This window comes from Hylobates moloch, unplaced genomic scaffold (assembly GCF_009828535.3).
Source record: "Hylobates moloch isolate HMO894 unplaced genomic scaffold, HMol_V3 SCAFFOLD_3, whole genome shotgun sequence".
Classification (NCBI taxonomy): domain Eukaryota; kingdom Metazoa; phylum Chordata; class Mammalia; order Primates; family Hylobatidae; genus Hylobates; species Hylobates moloch.
In genome coordinates, this window is record NW_026652278.1 from 64,503,862 (window position 1) to 64,519,730 (window position 15,869).

Consider the following 15,869-nt stretch of genomic DNA (forward strand, 5'->3'; position numbering starts at 1 on the left):
TCAATTCTACCCTGCAGAACTATGTGGAATTGGCCTGTCCCTGACCATTTCTCCAGTGGACTTCCTCTCTCTCTCTCTTCTCTTCTCCACTTTACCTGAACTGCCTGTGCCTTTCTGTTTTGCCACATAGTTATCTGTATGAGTTTCACATCTGGCCAGATAGATTGTAAACTCTTTGTCAAACACATTCTTGTATTGCTCTAGTGAACCTAGCACTGTGCCATTCCTATCAAATACTTACTTGTGGGAGGCACGATTGAAAAAACAGAACTTCTCAAGAAATTTTCTTCAGAAAAAGTATAGACTGGGTATGGTGGCTCACACCTATAACCTCAGCACTTTGGGAGGCCAAGTCAGGAAGACTGCTTGAGGCCAGGAGTTCAAGATCAGCTTGGGCAACATATCAAGACCCCCATCTGTACAAAAAATTTTTTTAAATTAGTCGAATGTGGTGGTGCACACCTGCAGTCCCAGCCACTCAGGAAGCTGAGGTGGGGGGTATCTCTTGAGTCTAGGTTCGAGGTTACAGTGAGCTATGACTGCACCACTGCACTGCAGCCTGGGCAATGGAATGAGACCCTGCTTCTTAAAAAATAAAGAGAGAAAGAGAAAGAAATGAAAGAGACAAAGAAAGAAAAAGAAAGAAAGAAAGAAAGAAAGAAAAGAAAAGAAAGAAAAGAAAGAAGGAAAGAAGCAAAGAAAGAAAGAAGAAGGAAGGAAGGAAAGAAGGAAGGAAGGAAAGTAGGAAGGAAGGAAGGAAAGAAGGAAGGAAGGAAGGAAGGAAGGAAAGTGTCAACTATTGTCATGGGAAACAAACTGAAAAGAATAATCCAGAGTGATTTTATTTTTATTTATGTGCTTAATTACATACTTAATTATGACAACTCCACAGAGTGCTCTTGCTGTCTCTTCAAAAGATTATGGCTTTGGCCAGGCATGGTGGCTCATGCCTGTAATACTAGTACTTTGGGTGGCCGAGGCAGGCAGATCACTTGAGTTCAGGAGTTCGAGACCAGCCTGGCCAGCCTGGTGAAACCCTGTCTCTAGTAAAAATACAAAAAAAAAAAAAAAAAAGCTGAGCATGGTGGTGCATGCCTGTGATCCCAGCTACTTGGGAGAGCTGAGTCAGGAGAATCACTTGAACCTGGGAGGTGGAGGTTGCAGTGAGCCAAGACTGAGCTACTGTACTCCAGTCTGGGTGACAGAGTGAGACTCCGTCTCAAAAAAAAAAAAAGATTTTGGATTCCAGTTCTAAGTGTCACCATTTGCTGAAGCAGGATGTCCAAATGGAGTAAAAGGGGCTGAGTCTAAAGACCGAGAGAGAGAGAGGCCAGCTAGGGCTTGGGGTAATGAGGGAGCTGTGGGTTCCCCGGGACATATTTTTTACACTTTATTTTTTGTTGTTTTTTGAGACAAGGTCTCACTCTGTCACCCAGGTTGGAGCATGATGGCACATGCAAACTTGACCTCCCAGGCTCAAGGCATTCTCCCATCTCAGCCTCCTGAGCAGCTGGGACTGCAGGCACATGCCACCATGTCAGCTAATTTTTAAATTTTTTGTAGAGACAGGGGTCTCACTATGTTGCCCTGACTTGTCTCAAACTCCTGGCATTAAGTGATCCTCCCACCTTGGCCTTCCAAAGTGCTGAGATTTATAGTCGTGAGCCACTGTGCCTGGTCCATACTTTCAATGCAAATGTATGGTGATACTACTGTGAACAGGTCCTAGATTTACCAAAATTATCTTTTTGTGTGTATGTGTGTATTTTAAGGTTACATCTCTTTAGAGAAATGTCGTATGAATTTATTAAATAATATCTTTTTATATTTTGAAGTTGTGCCTCTTTGGAGAAATGTTTCACCTTATCAGGTTTCATCTTAATCAGTTGAAAACCTTGCTGTCCTTATTCTCTGTCCCTAGGTCTCCCATTTCATGGTAAGACATCCTCAGCTTCCAGTCCCTCTTTCCCCTGGTTCTGCTAGGGGTCTTTCTCTTTGCTGTCCTTCCTGGACAAATGATCTGACCCATAGATTCAGGTTGTTGTGCCACTAAGTTCTCCCATGACCTGGTCTCTCAGCACATGTTTGGCAGGTTAGGGAGGTCACCCAGTCCCCTCTCACCCAGCCTTGGTCTCTTACAAGAAAAAGGAGCCCCAAGGTATCTAGGCAACCTTGTACATTCTGACTAATTGATCGCATCATAGAATCCTTGAAAAAGAACCAGAACTCCAGAGAGGGAAGACATCTATCTTGCTGTGTTTGGACAGGCCAGCCCCTGAAACATCTTGGGCAAAGGAGGGTTAACTTCTCAAAGTTTAATAGGCAAGACCAGCAACCACGCAACAAGGTAAATTGTTCTCACGAGAACTCCAAAGACTATTTTTCTCTATCTTTTTTCGAGGCACGGTCTCTCTATGTTACCCAGGCTGCTCTCGAACTCTTGGGCTCAAGCAATCTCCCCACCTTAACCTCCCCAGCAGCTGGGACTACAGGCACACGCCACTGCACCCAGCTGACTTTTCCTTCTAAGCATCTTTGGCTGGGCATGGTGGCTCATGCCTGTAATCCCTGCACTTTGGGAGGCCGAGGTGGGTAGATCACTGGAGGTCAGGAGTTCGAGACCAGCCTGGCCAACATGGTGAAACCTCATCTCTACTAAAAATACAAAAAAATTAGCCAGGCATAGTGGCAGGTGCCTGTAATCCTAGCTACTCGAGAGGCTGAAGCAGGAGAATCGCTTGAACCCGGGAGGTAGAGGTTGCAGTGACCCAAGATTGTGCCACTGCACTCCAGCCTGGGTGCAGAGCGAGTCTAAAAAAGAAAAAAAAAAAGGAAGAGAGAGCATCTTTATCTTCATTTTCTAGCTTTAAGTGTTACTTTCTCCCAGTAACATTTGGCCCAGAAAGAATTGATGAATACAGATTTAAGAATAAGATTTTTCCCATGATGCTGCCTTTCCAGAACAAGTGAGTTCATTCTCATTTGTCTTTTTCAGAAATCTTTTATCTATCTTTCTCCCATTAGCTGGAGTGGGCGCTCCATGAGAATAAAGACTTGGGTTTCATTCTTCCTATTGTCCCCAGAGCCTACCATACTGGCTGGCATTGAGTAGCAGTTGAACAGTTTTCTGAATGAATGAATGAATGCTCAAATAAGCACATGAATTAATTATCACTTTCCTTTGAATCTCTCCATTCTTCTTCCTAACCCACTGGGGCTCGATCCTTATACACAGAAGATATTCTATAAATGATGATTCAATGAATGCCAAGCCCTGTTCTATGCACTGAAGACAAAAAGAAATAAAAGATATCATTCCTGCTCTGTAAGAATTCATAGGCTAGTAAGGAAAGAAAGATATATAAATATCTGTAATACAACATGGTAAACAGGAACAAGGTGATGACAGTTCCTGACCATTTCCTATATCCTTTAGATCAGGAACTCTCAACCTTTGTGCATGTGTATGTGTGTGTGTGCATGTACCATGTACTCCTTGGATAATCATTTGAAACCTTGTATTCTTTCTCAGAATAATGTTTTTAAATGCATAAAATACATACGATTACAAGGGAAACTAATAGTGTGAATTACATTTATTAAAATGTTAAAGTGGCACTATGGTAATACATGCATGTATTTATTTATGCATTATGTAGCAAGATCCAGCAGGAACCTATAACAACGACAATTTTGAAGTCTTTTTTTTTTGTGAGACGGAGTCTCGTGCTCTCACCCAGGCTGGAGTGCAGTGGGGCAATCTCGGCTCACTGCAAGCTCCGCCTCCCGGGTTCACGCCATGCTCCTGCCTCAGCCTTTCCGAGTAGCTGGGACTACAGGCGCCTGCCACCACGCCCGGCTAATTTTTTGTATTTTTAGTAGAGACGGGGTTTCACCGTGGTCTCGATTTCCTGACCTCGTGATCCGCCCGCCTCGGCCTCCCAAAGTGCTAGGATTACGAGGGTGAGCCACCGCGCCCGGCCCGGCTTGGTTCTAATAAAACTTTATTTACAAAAATAAGTGACAGGCTGGATTTGTCCTGCAATTCAGTTTGTCAATCCCTGGTCTAAATTATCTTAATTATTTACAAATTTATTAAGACTTGCTTTATAAATATGTTTGCTTTGAAATTTGAGTGCTTTTCATGTGCACTTAAGATATATTCTGTATTAGCTGGGCACAGTGGCTCATGCCTGTAATCCCAGCACTTTGGGAGGCTAAGGCAGGTGGATCGCCTGAGGTCAGGAGTTGAGACCAGCCTGGCCAACATAGTGAAATCCTGTCTCTACTAAAAATACAAAAAAATTAGCTGGGCATGGTGCCGGGCGCCTGTAATTGCAGCTACTTGGGAGGTTGAGGAAGGAGAATCACTTGAACCCAGGAGGCAGAGGTTGCAGTGAGCCAAGATTGCGTCATTGCACTCCAGCCTGGGCAGCAAGAGCGAAACTCCTTCTCAAAAAAAAAAAAAAAAAAAATATATATATATATACAAATTAGCCGGCTGTGGTAGTGCACTCCTGTAATCCCAGCTACTCGGGAGGCTGAGCCATGAGAATTGCTCCAACCCGGGAGGCAGAGGTTGCAGTGAGCTGAGATCGTGCCACTGCCCTCCAACCTGGGCGACATGGTAAGACTCTGTCTTAAAAAAAAATCAGTATCTTAATTTTAAGATATTAATTTTAAATGATTAAAATTAATTATTAACATAATAAACATCAAATCAATCATTTAATTATTAATAATCATTTATAATTATAACTATTATGTTAATATATAATTACATATAATAGGATATTTTATATATCTATATGTATCCTACATATACATAGGATGGAAGCAAAGGATTGATAGATGTATCTTCTCCCAAAGAAGACAAGTATTTCAGCATGCTTTTATGTATTTTGGTCTCTCCTACCCCTATAGCCCATTATACTGAAATGGTCTCGAATTTTAGTTCTGTGTTATTATTCATAAACCTTCACTTATTTGGCTTCCTCTAAGTGTTTTGACGGAGAGATATTATGTGGCAAGCTGAGGGTTTAAATGACTGAAAATATTTTTATTATGCCATCATATTTGAATGCTAATTTGGCTGGATATAAAATTCTACATTCAAAGATCCCTTTCTTCTGTTCTTTAAATCTATTAACTTATTCTTTTCTTGCCTCATTGTTGCAAGTCTAATGCCAATCTGGTTCTTGTTCCTTTTTGAGTAATCTGTTTTGTATCTCTGAAAGCATTTAAAATTTTCTTTTTGGCTGGGTGCAGTGGCTCATGCCTATAATCCTGGCACTTTGGGAGGCTGAGGCAGGAGGATTGCTTGAGGCCAGGAGCTTGAGACCAGCCTGGGCAACATGTTGAAACCCCGCCTCTATTAAAAATACAAAAATTAACCAGGTGTGGTGGTGCCCACCTGTTGTCCCAGCTACTCAGAGGCTGAGGCAGGAGGATCACCTGAGCCTTGGGAGGTCGAGGCTGCAGTAAGCCATGATCATGCCACTGCAATCCAGCCTGGGCGACAGAGTAAGACCCTGTGTCTAAATAAATAAATAAATAAATAGGATTCTACTTTAGAAATTTTATCTAGCTTTTTTTTCATTTATTATTATATATTACAAAAAGGCTTTCCCACTCCCCATCTTTTGTATTTTTATAGCTCCTTATAAGCCTAAATAAAATACTATTTATCACGTAACTGAGTGCTGATAAAAGTGGTTTGTTTTAGGCCAGGCACAGGGCTCATGCCTGTAATCCCAGCACTTTGGGAGGCCGACGCGGGCGGATCACCTGAGGTCAGGAGTTCAAGACCAGCCTGGCCAAAATGACGAAACCCCGTCTCTACTAAAAATACAAAACTTAGCTGGGCATGGTGGCGGGCACCTGTAATCCCAGCTACTCAGGGGCTGAGGCAGGAGAATGGCTTGAACCTGGGAGGCGGAGGTTGCAGTGAGCCGAGATTGTGCCATTGCACTCCAGCCTGGGCAACAACAGCAAGACTACGTCTCAACAACAACAACAACAAAAAAAGGTTTGCTTTATAGTGAACTGTGGAGGGATAAGGGACAAAGCTGGGCACAAAAATAAATCTGATGGTAGGGTTAGGACTGAGGGGGCAGAGGAAATGAGACTGACATTTCCTAGGGAAACTGACAGGTTAGCCAATGTTCCTATTCCAATCCATCTTCTTGGAACCTCTGTGCCATTTCCTCTGACATCTGAAGCACTTGCTGTAAAGTACTCACTGCTCACACTAAGGCTGCCTGGCTGGCTTTCCTTGAGAATATGTATGTTTATTTTATTTATTTATTTATTTATTTTTGAGACGGAGTCTTGCTCTGTCACCCAGGCTGGAGTGCAGTGGCACAATCTCGGCTCACTGCAAGCTCCACCTCCCGGGTTCACGCCATTCTCCTGCCTCAGCCTCCCGAGTTGCTGGGACTACAGGCACCCGCCACCATGCCCCGGTAATTTTTTGTATTTTTAGTAGAGACGGGGTTTCACCACGTTAGCCAGGATGGTCTCGATCTCCTGACCTCGTGATCCGCCTGTCTCAGCCTCCCAAAGTGCTGGGATTACAGGCGTGAGCCACCGCGCTCGGCAGAGAATATCTATGTTTAATCTGTATTTTGTCTATGAAGCTTTTTGAGGCCTTTGTAGTTCTACTCCACACACTGCCCACTCACCCATCTCCTTTTCCTCCGGTGGCTGCTACATGGAAAGTACTATGGATCAAATCGGAAATCCATCTCTCCTCTCAAAGGCAGCTAAAGCTATGAGGTCAGGCTCTGGGCCCCAGATTCTAGTCCTGATTTCTGAGTCTGCTTTCCAGGTCAGGGAATGCACTGGGGCTGACGACAAGGCTGGAACGTCCCGGGATGGAAGCTTGGATCCGAACTGTTGGACAGCGTCTGGAGTTTCTGCACAAAAGAGAATTGAATTGTAGATCAGCTGGGAAGTTACTGTGGTAGTCCTGGTGCCCTGCGGCCTCCAGCGACTGGAACCCTGTGGGAGCACATAGCTGGCATTTTTTGCTAGAGATTAGGAAGTCTTTTGCTTCCTCTGTGAAAAGGCTTGAATTCAATGGACTGTTGTGGTAAGATGAAGTTTTTTTTTTTTTTTTTTTCCCTTATTGGTAAAAATAAAACAGAGATTTGGCTTGGGTTATTACGCAGTGGTGGGCACATGAGCTCGCTCTCCAGTGTTTGGAGGGAAGCCAGTTGAAGAGCATGTGGTCACATTTTTGTCCGGCATCATCAAGAGTGTAGAGAAGCTGCGATTCTAGCCTCAGAGGAGTGAGTTTTTATTGTGGTGTGACTCTTCAAAGACTATTTTTATGCAAGAAATGTCAGAGGCCCATTTCATAGTAAGTTTCTTTGGAAGTTTTGTTTTGGTCAATGCTATATTATCACTCACGGGCTGATGTCATCTCCTTATGATGGTGTCCCCAAGACCCTTCACTGGCCTAGGGGGCAGTGGTTGGTGGTGGGAGGCCCAGGCTGAGAGGCAGGTCTCTGTGTTGTATGTCTTCCTGGGCTTTAGTCTGGCTCTTTCTAAAATGGGCTAATCCTCTTTCTGCCCTCTTCCTCATTGGTGAAGGGCGTTGGGACAACATGCAAATATGGTTCAAAGGAGAATTGAAGCTGCTCTTTTGTACTCTGTCACATTTGCTTGCTCTGAATTGGGTCTTTTGTTAGCATATTCTTTGAAGTAGAACTTGTCCATGGTTGACTTTGGTGTCTTGATTTGGAGAAGAAATTGAGTAGTGCCCAGTTGCAGGTAGACTGACGAGGCTGAACTGGGTTTGCATGGGGTTTGCAGGATGTGCAGAATGGTTAAATGAATGTATGAATGAACATAGGTAGATCGAATGTTTGATGGGGAACCTCAGAATGACCCAAGAAACATGTTTCTCCAGAAACTAAGTAGATCTTGGGCTGTGAAGTATTTAGTACACATAACAAGCAATGATAGTTTAAATATGTGGTCCAAAAATTTCTTCCTCATCAGTCAAGTCATAAATGCAGGACTTAAGGGAAACCACATGTGAGAGGTGTCTGTGACTTAGGACACTGGAGGCCTGGGTCAGAGTTAGGAATCAGGACCTCGCAAAATTTCCTTAACATTCTCCAGAATGTGGCCCAATCTACAAAGCCACCCTCATGTCAGCTGCTCAGCTGGAGAGCACATGTGCTTGAAGTTTCTTTCACTTTCACTCTTGCTTTAATAAAAGCATTTATAAGTCCAGGAGCTTATTTTATACTTTGGTTGATCAGCGATTGTGTCTTCACTAAGAACCACCCATATTGTCATCCTTGGGCAGACACGAGAAAGGATGAAAGGATTTGCCTGCAAGAATCTAGAGAACTAAGGCCAAGGGAAGCAGGTCAGACGGAGGTAGATTGCATCTCAGATTTAACCGGCCAATGATGAAAAAAGGTTTTTTGTTTTTTTTTTTAGACAGAGTCGTGTGCTGTCACCCAGGCTGGAGAGATCTTGGCTCACTGCAAGCTCTGCCTCCTGGGTTCACGCCATTCTCCTGCCTCAGCCTCCCAAGTAGCTGGGACTACAGGCGCCTGCCACCACGCCCGGCTAATTTTTTTGTTTTGTATTTTTAGTAGAGACGGGGTTTCACTGTGTTAGCCAGGATTGTCTCGATCTCCTGACCTTGTGATCTGCCCACCTCGGCCTCCCAAAGTGCTGGGATTACAGGCGTGAGCCACCATGCCTGGCCTGGAAAAGGTTTTTTGAAGAGTGAGGTAGCACTTATCTGGATCTTGTCTTGGGTGGGTGCTATGGTCTGCATGTTTATGGCCCCCCAAATTCATAATTGAAACCTAATCTCCAATGTGATAATATTAGAAGGTGGCGTCTTTGGAGGTTATTAGGTCATGAGGGTGGAGCCCTCACGAATGTGATTCATCCTCTTATAAAGGAGACCCTAGAGAGCTTGTTTGCCCCTTCTGCCAGTGAGGACAGAGTGACAAGGCTGAGAAATGAGCCCTCACCAGGCAGGCACGAAATCTGCTGGTGACTTAATCTTGGATTTCCCAGCCTCCAGAACTGTGAAACATACATTTCCATCATTTGTAAGTTACCTAGCCTATGGTAATTTGTTGTAGCAGCCTGAATGGACTAAGACAGAGGGTGGGAGTGGAATATGATGTGCTAGGTTCTTTCCAGTTTTCAAATAATATGCTTTTACCTTCTGGAGTTTTATCCCCTGTGCCACTAATCTCTGAATTGCTAAAATCTTTGCATTTTTGTCTCCTACTCTCCACTTTATCAAACAACCTGTCCTATGTCTCTCTATAGCTGCAGACTCCTATCAGACCTCTCAAAATATCATTTATGACTTCCTCTTCCATGTGGAGAACATGAGAGAGTGAGAGAGAACTGGGATCTTCTATACGTTTAATGAGTGAATCCACATGACTGTAGGCATCTAGAACAGGGCTCTCAAACTTTAGCTGGTCACAGAATCACCAGGAGGACTTGTTAAAACACAGACTCTTGGTTCCACCCCAAAGTTTTCCATTCAGTAGATCTGGGGAAGGGCCCAAGAATGTGCATTTCTAACAAGTTCCCACCTAATGCTGCTGTTACCGGTGCAGGGACCACGCTTTGAGAACCACCACCCTAGAGGATGGGGACCAAGCCAGCCCACTCTCAGTAAAATCCCAAACGCAGAGGGGCAGATTAATAAGTACCAGGGTGTGCTGTCCTCTTCCTCCTCTTTCTCTTCCTCATCCTCCTCTTTTATCGAGGCTTACCTGATCCCTGCCTCAGCGGCCTCCAAAGAAAACTCTGACTTAGACCCATGTGTCCCAGATTCAATATCACTTTCTATAGGAAGCCGTCCATGAACCCCAGGATTAGATGTTGTGGTTTCCTATACTTCTTCTTGATAGCTATCATGATTCACAATTTGCAAATGTGATTTGTGTGATTTCTTAATCTGTTTCCTCCAGAGACTGTAAGCTCCATGAAGACAGGATATAACAATAGTAGGAAAAAAGGAAGTGTTTGGGTGGGGAATGGTGGTGAGTCAGTCACCCTTACGATTGTGCACAATAAAAGAGAGTGAAACAACAGAAGATTTTTGTCCTCAAAGAATAAAGGAAGGGAAGGGAGGAGGAAGGAAAAAGGTGGCCTGGAATATCCATTAGAACTTTGGCTGCCAAGTCTAGCCCAGCTGTCTCAGGTGCCAACCAGAGGTTTGCCTGCTCTATTTTGGCCACAGAGTGGGCATTTCATCTCTCCACACATTTTAAAACCCGAGTTTTTTTTTTTTTTTTTTTTTTTTTAGCTCTGAGCTACTTACCCCCTGCTCTAAGCCTCAGCTAGAGCACCCATAAAACAGAGAATTAAGGCTCCAGGGCTGAAGAGACCTAACTACAACACCCAGCTCTGCTACTGTTGCATTTCCATGAGTGCCTGAATTAACTCCTCTAAGCTTGGGCTTCCCTCCTGAAAAGGGTTTCTACTCCTAATGTTGTTGGGACACTTCCAGGAATCAGGGCACGTGAAGTCCTTAGCACAATCCCCGGCTCAATGCACACGAGTGGCCATTGTCATCACCGTCTTCAATATCATCGTCCTCCTCACCATTGTCACCATTCCTGTCCCCACACCCAAGGTTTCTGAGGTCTCAGTGGGATAAAAGAACTTCATAACCACGAAGCACTGTCTGAATGTCAAGGGCATCCAAGTGCCCCATCTCCTGCCCACAAGTCTTGGAGTAACATCCAAGGATGCCTTTCTTCCCCAGGACGCTGGCGCAGGCTCTACCCCTTGCAAGCCTTTGGTGACTCTTGATTTTACGACAAATACATCTTTTGTCTCTTCTGTTTTCAGGACTTCAACTAACCAACTAAAGAACTGTTCCCAGAGCATTGTTCCTGAGGAGGAAAAGAGCCCAAACACCCACCCACATCTGCTTTGTGCCAAGAATCCACAGTTGGATTGCAAGGACAGTGTATGTTGTCCTTTTGGAAAAATGAGAGTGAGCCCAAATGAAGAGCAAGCAAAGGTGTCTCAAGTCATCCCAAGGCAAGTTGGGGGTAGCCTGGGCTGTGACGGCCTCCCTCCTGCATGAGGCTCTCTCTCTGGCTTTTCACATTAAGTAGCTTTCTGTCCTTCTCTGTAAAACAAAATGAATGAGCCGGGCGCGGTGGCTCACACCTATAATCCCAGCACTTTGGGAGGCTGAGGTGGGTGGATCACCTGAGGTCAGGAGTTCGAGACCAGCCTGGCCAACATGGTGAAACCCCATCTCTACTAAAAATACAAAAAAAATTAGCTGGGTGTGGTGGCAGGCCCCTGTAATCCCAGCTACTTCAGAGGCTGAGGCAGGAGAATCACTTGAACCCAGGAGGCAGAGTTTGCGGTGAGCCAAGATTGTGCCATTGCACTCCAGCCTGGGCAATAAGAGCAAAACTTAATCTCAAAAAAAAAAAAAAGAATGAAGGGATAATCTGGCAGGTTGTGGTGGCTCACACCTGTAATCCCAGCACTTTAAGAGGCCAAGGTGGGAAGATCACTTGAGGCTAGGAGTTCGAGACCAGCCTGGTCAAAATAGAGAGATCCCATCTCTACCAAAATTAAAAAAAAAAATTAGCCTGACATGGTGGTGCACGCCTGTGGTCCCAGCTACTCTGGAGGCTGAGGTGGAAGAATCACTTGGGTGCAGGAGGTCAAGGCTGTAGTGAGCCCATGATCGCACCACTGCACTCTAGCCTGGGTGACTGAGTGAGACCCTGTCTCCATAATAACAATAATAATAATAATAATAATAATAATAATAATAATAATAATAAAGAGCTGGCTGGGTGTGGTGGCTCATGCCTGTAATCCTAGCACTTTGGAAGGCCAAGGTGGGCGGATTACTTGAGGTCAGGAGTTCGAGACCAGCCTGGCCAACATGGTGAAACCCCGTCTCTGCTAAAAATACAAAAATTAGCCAGGCGTGGTGGCAGGCACCTGTAGTCCCAGCTACTCAGGAGACTGAGGGATGAGAATCGCTTGAACACAGCAGACAGAGGCTGCAACAAGAGGTTGCAATGAGCCAAGTTCACACCACTGCTCTGCACTCCAGCCTGGGTGACAGAGTGAGACTCTGCCTCAAAAAAAAAAAGAAAATAAAGAGCTATCCAAGTCTCGGGATCTTAAAAGGTAGATCCTGGGGTTTAAGCCCACTTGTTTTACAGATGAGGCCCAGAGAGAGGCAAACACTTTCCCAGGGATACACAGTAATTTGTAACTGGGCCAAAGCTCACTATAGTTAAGTCTTTTTGTTTGAGGTGACTGAGATAATGCCATCTATGATTTTTTTTTTTTTAAGGCAAATGCTGTGCTGATATTCCTCACAGTTTGAAACTTGTAAAATGCCTCTCTTCCCTGAGCACCCATCTATCCTCTACTACCCACAGGGTTTGGGACTGATGCTCTGTGGTTGAGGGACAGTGTGAGAGAGTGGTTAAGAAGGGAGGAGCCTGATTTCAAATCTCAGCTTGGTTAACTTATAGCCATTTGACTTTGGGAAGCTACTTGACTGCTGTGAGCCTCAGTTTCCTCATGTGTAAAATTGGGAAAATAAAACTTATGAGGAGTTCTTGTGAACTAATGCCTGTGAGGTATTATATTTATAGCAGTGCCTCGCAGACAGGAAGTATTCAATAAATGCTAATTTATTGAATTTAATGACCTCCAAGAGAGTTTCTTAAGGGCAAAGTGGAAGTCAACTGAATAGTGGGTACATCCTCTCTGAAAGCAAGGCTAAAACTATGTAAAAAAAAGCATTACTGGAAAGGAACAAGGAATCCAGCTGCTAAGCCAAGTGGAGTGGCTCACTCGTGTAATCCCAGCACTTCGGGAAGCTGAGGGAGGAGGATCACTAGAGCCCAGCAGTTCGAGACCAGCCTGGGCAACACAGTGAGATCCTATTTCCCTTTTTCTGAGAGAGAATCTTGCTTTGTCGCCTAGGCTGGAGTGCAGTGGCACAACCTCAGCTTACTGCAATCTCTGCCTCCAGGGTTCAAGTGATTCTCCTGCCTCAGCCTCCAGAGTAGCTGGGACTACAGGCACTCAGCACCACGCTCAGTAATTTTTTTAGTTTTTCTTTTTTTAAGACGGAGTCTTTGCCACCCAGGCTGGAGGGCAGTGGCACGATCTGGGCTCACTGCAAGCTCCGCCTCCCAGGTTCACGCCATTCTCCTGCCTCAGCCTCCCGAGTAGCTGGGACTACAGGCGCCCACCACCACGCCTGGCGAATTTTTTGTATTTTTAGTAGAGACAGGGTTTCACCATGTTGGCCATGTTGGTCTCAAACTCCTGACCTCAGGTGATCTGCCCACCTTGGCCTCCCCAAATGCTGGGATTTACAGGCATGAGCCACCGCACCCAGCCGTGAGATCCTATTCCTTAAAAAACAAACAGACAGGCCGGGCGCGGTGGCTCACGCCTGTAATCCCAGCACTTCGGGAGGTCGAGGCAGGTGGATCACAAGGTCAGGAGATCGAGACCATCCTTGCTAACATGGTGAAACGCTTTCTCTACTAAAAATACAAAAAATTAGCTGGGCGAGGTGGTGGGCGCCTGTAGTCCCAGCTACTCGGGAGGCTGAGGCAGGAGAATGGCGTGAACTCGGGAGGCGGAGCTTGCAGTGAGCCGAGATCGCGCCACTGCACTCCAGCCTGGGCGACAGAGCAAGACTCCGTCTCAAAACAACAACAAACAAACAAACAAACAAAAAACAGAAAGGAATCCAGCTATTAACAAAATTCAAATGAATTGTGGATTTTTCTGTTACTAAAACGAAGAGATATCAGGATCCCTAAACTCAAGTAAATGACACAATAAACGAAGCATTGAATTTGAAGCTGTGTCATGACGGCGCCTGTGCCAGATTTGGGGGAAGGGCAATACTTGGCTTACACAGATGCTCTAGATCTTGAAGAGGGAGAGAGGGGCACAGTTCTGCAGAGACCTATGCGAGTACCAGAGAGAGGGCCAGTTACTTCCGGGGTGGAGAGTATATGGAGAATGGAACCACTAGCTATAAAGCAGCCTACATGGTGGGCTGGTGGAAACACCAGTTTCTACATGACCTCTAGACCAAACACTCTCTAGACAAAAAGCAACTCTGCTTTGAATGACCTTCAAAGTGAATGCCCTGGGCCAGTCCCAAGGGTTCCTTCCCCTCCTCCTACTCCGTCTCCTGGGTAACAACATTGTCAGCCTGGGAAGGAAGGGGGTGATAGCATAATCTTCTCTGTCATGTTACAGACCCAAGGAGCTTTTAAGAAATAAATACCAATGGGAAAGAGATAACATGCATTCTCTGTAAGTACTTTGGTAATTCAAAGCAGTGTTTTAACTAGACTCGGGAAGTTGCCTGGGTATCAGAAAGGAAGGCAAAAATGTGTGTGGAATTTGTCAAAATTTGTTAAGCCCATCTAGCATAATAAGGAGAACATCTTTTTATAAAAACAAATTGTTTTATAAAAACATAAATTATGGCCGAGTGCAGTGGCTGACACCTGTAATCCCAGCACTTTGGGAGGCTGATGTAGGAGAATCGCTTGAGCCCAGGGGTTCAAGACCAGCCTGGATAACATAGTGAGATCCCGTCTCTACAAAAAATTAAAAAATTAGCCAGCTGTGGTAGTTTGAGCCTGTAGTCCCAGCTGCAGAGGCTGATGTGGGAGGATCACTTAAGCTCTGAAGGTGGAGGCTGCAGTTAGTGTGATTGCACTACTGCACTCCAGCCCAGGTGACAGAGCAGGACTCTGTCTCAAAAACAAGCAAATAATTGCAAGGCATATATTTTATTTTTGGATCATGCTTTACTTTTTTTTTTTTAAGACGGAGTTTTGCTCTTGTTGTCCTGGCTGGAGTGCAATGGCGCAATCTCGGCTCACTGCAACCTCCGCCTCCCAGGTTCAAGGGATTCTCCTGGCTCAGCCTCCCAAGTAGCTTGGATTACAGGCATGTGCTACCACGCCCGGCTAATTTTTTGTATTTAGTAGAGAGGGGGTTTCACTTTGTTGGTCAGGCTGGTCTCGAACTCCTGACCTCAGGTGATCCACCCACCTCGGCCTCCCAACGTGCTGGGATTACAGGCGTGGGCCACCTCATGAGGCGCCTGGCCTCATGCTTTGCTTTGTACTAGGGGAACCATCAGTGACTCTGTAGAGGAAGCTCATAGAGAAGCCAGGGACAAATCCTAGAAGGCTTTACGCTTTCAGCCAGGGCTCTCCAGACTATTTTGGTTATGCACTCCATCAGTAAAATATTTTTGTAGACACATTTTATTAGTCTGTTTTCTCACTGCTATAAAGAAATGCCCCTCAATTATGTCATAATAATATCACACAAGTATTTGAGTTGAAAAAAAAAAAGAAAGAAAAAGAAATGCCCGAGACTGGGTAATTTAAAAAGAAAAGAGGGTTAATTGACTTACAGTTCAGCATGGCTAGAGAGGCCTCAGGAAACTTATAATCATGGCGGGAAGGCAAAGGGGAAGCAAGGCACCTTCTTCATACGGCTGCAGGAAGGAGAAGTGCAGGGTGAAGGAGGAAGAGCCCCTTATAAAACCATCAGATCTCGTGAGAACCCACTCACTATCACAAGAACAGCATGGGGGAAACTGCCCCCATGATCCAACTACTTCCACCTGGTCTCTCCCTTGACATGTGGGGATTATGGGGACTATGGGGATTATAATTCAAAATGAGATTTGAGTGGGGACACAAGGCCTAACCATATCACACATTCCTCAGTACATAGATTTTAATTATTTTGAGATTATATATATTTATGAGTCCACTTATGTGAAATGGCCAGAAGGCAAATTCACAGACACAGAAAGT

The 15,869-nt window shown here is 45.0% G+C and overlaps 1 protein-coding gene across 3 annotated transcripts in view; it reads left to right on the forward strand.

Annotated features, from left to right (window-relative positions):
* Positions 1-2,224: 2,224 nt before the first annotated feature.
* The window catches only part of HK1 (hexokinase 1), a 127,963-nt gene continuing 114,318 nt past the window's right edge, over positions 2,225-15,869 (forward strand). The window contains exons 1-2 of one of the 3 annotated variants that reach the window (XM_058436307.1): positions 2,225-2,347; positions 10,855-11,049. The gene's annotated coding sequence lies outside the window, so the exon portion shown is untranslated. Of the gene's footprint in view, positions 2,348-3,233; positions 3,326-7,072; positions 7,094-10,854; positions 11,050-15,869 lie in introns of those variants that run through there. The other 2 variants (XM_058436308.1, XM_058436309.1) reach the window with 2 other exon arrangements.